Source organism: Homarus americanus, unplaced genomic scaffold (assembly GCF_018991925.1).
Source record: "Homarus americanus isolate GMGI-L3 unplaced genomic scaffold, GMGI_Hamer_2.0 scaffold50924, whole genome shotgun sequence".
NCBI classification, from domain to species: Eukaryota; Metazoa; Arthropoda; class Malacostraca; order Decapoda; family Nephropidae; genus Homarus; species Homarus americanus.
The window spans coordinates 6,641,474-6,647,473 of NW_024718094.1; positions in this window are offsets into that span (position 1 = coordinate 6,641,474).

Genomic DNA, 6,000 nt, shown 5'->3' on the forward strand with positions numbered 1-6,000 from the left:
AACTTTGATATTGTATATTTTTGTACATAATTCACTAATATAGTCATTTACCTAGTAATACACTTGTTCCTGGTCACTGGGAGACAAGTATGACGTCGCTCAAAGTACCAACTGTACTTGATATTTCGATTTGTGTCAAGTATTTTTTTTTTTGTCGTATATTTCTAGAAATTAAATGAGCGTCAAATTATATATATTTAATATATGCCTCTGGCTTATAATTTGTAATTTGTTTAGTATTTAGATCAAAGTAGAAAGGTTAATATTTCGCTGTTCAATATTATATCTCTAGCGTTAAGGTAGACTAACATGTAAGGAAAGGAACAATATTCCTCAACACATTAAGTAGTTATAGTTGGCCGTCAGATACTTTTAATACCCCAGCTAGGACAACTATGCACTTCCTCAGAGAAAAAACTAGACAGATGAATATTTTACCAAACGTCAGATAAATTCTTGAGCAATTTTCAATCTTGATAGTTAACTCGTAGCTAAGATAGTGTGATGATCTCTCAGCGGTAGTCTTCCTCAGACGACACCAAGTCTACTTCAACACACCAAAGGTTATAGCTGCAGGAAGACCTACCTCGTCGCTATTCCTTACATGAATCATGAGCTCTCGTCTGTTTCTGATACTTTGGTACATCATGATCTATTTTCTGTATTTCCTTCAGCGTAATGGATGTGCAAGGCTTTACGGTACAGCAGTGCGAGACAACTGTTTGCCATATAAAGTATATTTAAAACTCTTAAGGGATAATATTTCCATGCTCTGTTGTCTGGCAGATGTTAAGGAATACACGTTTCATTTATCTCAACATTTGCTGTTTTGGCCTGTGTGTTAATTAGCAACAGCAGCTCACCTAAAGGTTATCGTAAAATGAGTTCATTGTAATAAATACAAGTAATGGCCCTACAATAAAGATTAAAACTTAACTTACTTCCCATATGAATATTTATCGCCAACAACAGATTAAAACGTATTATAAGTTACCTTTCTTCATCTTGTAGTGTACTACATAAACACTTATTATTTAATGTTACTTAATGTATATTTAATATAAGAAATAAATGGTATTTGTGTCATATATGTTAGAATAATTACTTTGGTGTTCTGACCCAAAATACTTCCCTTTATTTGCAGTTGTAATAATGCCACATAGTGTATTATTTTTGCTGTTCAACGTTATAGGTAGGGTTGCCATATCTGAACATTCAAAAAAGAGGACGTTCCCGAAGACAAACCCCCCCCCCGGCACACACTTTGGCGATGTAACCTTGAAGCAGCCGTGACAATTAATTTTGCATATTTGCATAGCATATATATATATATATATATATATATATATATATATATATATATATATATATATATATATATATATATATATATACATACCAGTATCGGTGTACTGTATTGCATTGTGTTTTTAATGTAGACTAATATACAACATACATGGTATAGAAATCTTAAAAATAAAAAAAATAAATTACCTTTGCTTAAGGCTGAATATCTTCTTTAGCTGCAGTCTTCTTCCCCCACTGGGTGTGTGACTTTATGTGCCCATGCATACTTTTCTGTAGATCGGATCTTTTTCAGTATTGGCTGATTACTTTTTAGAAAGGTATAGAAGTCACTGCAAGATGTTTCTCGGAAGTTGTACTGTACAGTCAGAATGCCTTTCATTGTTTCAACACTCAATTTGTTCCTTTCCTTTGTCCATTGACTTTGCATCAGTGAAAAAACTCTTTCTACATTTGCATTGTGAGATGATATAGTAAAGAAGAATTGTGCAATTCTTAGCAATTCTGAGTGGCATTCAAAGTTCTTTGATTTTTCAAAGTATCTGGTCCACTTTTTATATGTTGGCAGATTACTAAATTCTTCATCACTCTTGTAATTTTCCACAAACCGCTTCAGATTACTAACTTGGTCAAAACACTTCACATCATCAACTTCTACCCCCTTATCGATCAAATATTTGACAGCTAAGTTGACAACACCGTACAGGCGTGCACGTGACTTATCAGCTGACGAAAACTGAACGTGATCTCTACGGTTTCCACCTCCCATCTCTCAGTCTCTCTCTCGTCATTATAGTTTCATGTTTTTTTTTCCCGCGGAGAAAATGATGGAAGCTGAAATTCCGGACTTTTGGAGAATTTAAAAAATTACTTCCGGATGAAGATTTCGAGACCTAAATGGAGGACTTGTCCGGGAAAATACGGACATATGGCAACCCTAGGTAATTACTTAACAAACAGTGTAGTTAAGTGTATGTATGAGTTTAACACAACTACCTTATGAATGTAAATTTTGACACAATGTAAAGTGGAAACTAAGTAGCAAGATGCGGGATGATGTTGAAATTTGGTTCTTAAGTAATTCCAACTACAAGAAACCTGAGTAGGAGCAAATTGGACCAATATTCTTAACACAATATATATATATATATATATATATATATATATATATGCAAGTAAATCACTGTAGGTGCGCGTGATCTAGGTATATGCTGATAACCACAAGGAAAGAAGAAAATGCGAAGTTCCCAAGCGTTTTCGTGTAATTCACATCTTCAGGGGTGAGTCTGTACTCACCCTTGAAGATGTGAATTACACGAAAGCGCTTGGGAACTTCGTGTTTTCTTCTTTCCTTGTGGTTATCAGCATGCATATATATATATATATATATATATATATATATATATATATATATATATATATATATATATATATATATATATATATATATATATATATATATATATATATATATATATATATATACAAAATGATAACTTTAGTTTGCTTTAGTTTCATCTACAATTATTGAATAAATAATTTAATAATGTGTAATAGTGTAATACAACTTATTAAATTTATGTACAGTATTATGTATTATCTTTATTTTTATGCTTAATTAAAATAAAAATAATAAAACTATGACAGTCTTTTGATAACATTACAAAACAGATTTACAGTTATTTTTATTCCTCACAGTCTGTTAAGTTTCACAGTCTATTCTTCAATCTATTATTTCTCAGTTAGTAATTTCTCAGTCTGTTATTATTCGCAGTCTGTTATCCCTCACAATCTGTTATCCGTTAGAGTCTATTATCCCTCACAGTCTGTTAATCTGCAGTCAGTTATTCCTCGCAGTCTGTTATCCGTCACAATCAGTTATTCCTCATAGTCTGTTATCGCTCACAATCATTTATTCCTCACAGTCAGTTATTCCTCACAATCTGTTATCCCTCACAGTCTGTTATCCCTCACAGTATTATTCCTCACAGTTAGTTATTCCTCATAATCTGTTATCCTCCACTGCCTATTATCCTTCAAAGATTTATTCCTCACAGTCTGTTATCCTTCACAGTCTGCTTTGTTATTCCTCATACCAAACAAAACCGCACATACTTTTGCACAAATGTACGCACACACACAAACTACTGCACTACACATAATACACAAATCTACACAAAACACTTATAAAAGTACTCATACGTACAGTCACCTCAAAAGTCCATGACCTCGGCAATCAGAATGAATCACTGGTACGAAACCCGAGAGTCATCGGGTTCAGCTTTGATTTTCAACCCATAGATGACGCTTCTTATTTCTCGAGCTAAACAACACGGTGTAGCAGTTGAAAGTGGCCAACGCTTTCCTCTGTCACCACGAGAAGCTTTGGCTTACCGAATGTCCCCCCCAATTTAAGCCTTTGTTCTATCGTCGGTATGTTGATGACACTTTTTTAATTTTCAGATCACTTGATCACGTCCCTATGTTCCTAAATTATTTAAATTCGAAACATGGTAACATCAAATTTACTTGTGAATTGGAATAGGAAAATATTCTTCCATTCCTTGATGTTAATATCCACGGTCTTCATAACAGTTTCGAGACAGCCTTATACAGAAAACCAACTTTCACTGGTTTGAGTTCCAAATTTTCATCTTTTATTCCTCTTCATTACAAACATAATCTAGTATACGTACTCTTACCAACAGAGCCTTCAATATCTGTTCAAGCTATTTCCACTTGGACATTGAACTAAAATACATAAAGTAACTACTCTTTAATAATGGCTTCCCTAAGAGATTTACAGACACTTACATTGGCAAAACCCTAATTAGGTTTTTTAGTCCCACACAGCCTCAAATACACACTGTCCCTAAATATTCTATCTCACCATCCCGTACACAGGCCCACTCAGTTTCACCCTTAGATATAAACTTAAGAAGCTGTTCAATGAATTCTATCCACAAATTTCTCTTAGACTAGTCTTTAAAACCCAGAGTTCAATTAAGAAATTCTTTAAAATTAAAGACACCATACCCACACACCTGCAATCCTCAGTTGTTTATCAATTTACGTGTGCTAGCTGTAGGGCAGCATATATAGGTAAAACTAAAGACATTTGATAACTTTTGGATAGGTTTAGATTTGCCTCTTAAGCAGTTTTCATGATTTTTTTTTGTCCATCACCATATTTGTATTTTATTCATCAAAGGAAATGTACTGTTGAATAAAGAGAAGAAAACAGCGATATATGCCTCTTGGGTGAGACTCGATAGTGACTGAGTTAATACATTACATTGTTTAATACATCAATAAAATTGTTTCAGTAAAGCCTTACCACTACCTCGGCAACCACAACATAATTGTGTTTTGTAATCCTTATTATGTAGAGATGTTAAATATTGGTTGTGTTAGTACTATGATTCATAAAGCAGCCTGTTTAATGGACGCACATACATTCTATATCTAATCATAGAAACGGGAACTTTGTATCATAAAATGGGAAATATCTACTTTGGAGTTATACTATTTTCCTGAAAGTAGATAGATTTTTCGAAAGTAGATTATCGACTTTTCTAAGTAGATTGAATTTGGGGAAATATTACCTAATTTTATGAAGTAGATTATCATAGAAATGAAATTTATCATAAAATGGGAAATATCTACTTTCCGGGAAAGTTATTATCTACTTTCCGAAAAAGTAGACAGATTACTTTTAAAAGTAGATTATCCACTTTTCGGGAAGTAGATTAATTTAGGGTAATATTACCACCGAAGTAGATTATCATAGAAAACGGAAATTTGTATCATAAAACGGGAAATATCTACTAGAAGTTGGTTATCTACTTTCGAAAGTAGATAGATTTTCTATTTTTCGGGAAAGTAGATTAGCGACTTTTCATGAGTAGATATTCGAATTTGGAAATATTACCTAATTTTGCGAAGTAGATTATCATAGAAACGAAATTTGTATCATAAAACGGGAAATATCTACTATCGGGAAAGTAGATTATCGACTTTTTCTCGGAAGTAGATTTTCGAATTTTTGCGGGAAATATTACCTAATTTTGCGAAGTAGATTATCATAGAAACGGGAAATTTGTATCATAAAAACGGAAAATATCTGCTTTCCGGGAAAGTTGGTTATCTACTTTCCCGAAAAGGTAGATAGATTTTCTACTTTTCGGGGAAAGTAGGTTAGGTTAGGTTGGTTGGGTTAGGTTAGGTTGGGTTGGGTTAGGTTAGGTTAGGTTGGGTTAGGTTGGGTTAGGTTAGGTTAGGTTAGGTTAGGTTGGGTTAGGTTGGGTTAGGTTGGGTTGGGTTAGGTTAGGTTAGGTTGGGTTAGGGTTAGGTTGGGTTAGGTTGGGTTAGGTTGGGTTAGGTTAGGTTAGGTTGGGTTAGGTTAGGTTAGGTTGGGTTGGGTTGGGTTAGGTTGGGTTAGGTTAGGTTAGGTTAGGTTAGGTTGGGTTAGGTTGGAGTTGGGTTAGGTTAGGTTGGGTTGGGTTAGGTTGGGTTAGGTTAGGTTAGGTTAGGTTGGGTTGGGTTGGGTTGGGTTAGGTTGGGTTGGGTTGGGTTGGGTTAGGTTAGGTTAGGTTAGGTTGGGTTAGGTTAGGTTAGGTTGGGTTAGGTTGGGTTGGGTTAAGGTTGGGTTAGGTTAGGTTGGGTTAGGTTGGGTTAGGTTAGGTTGGGTTGGGT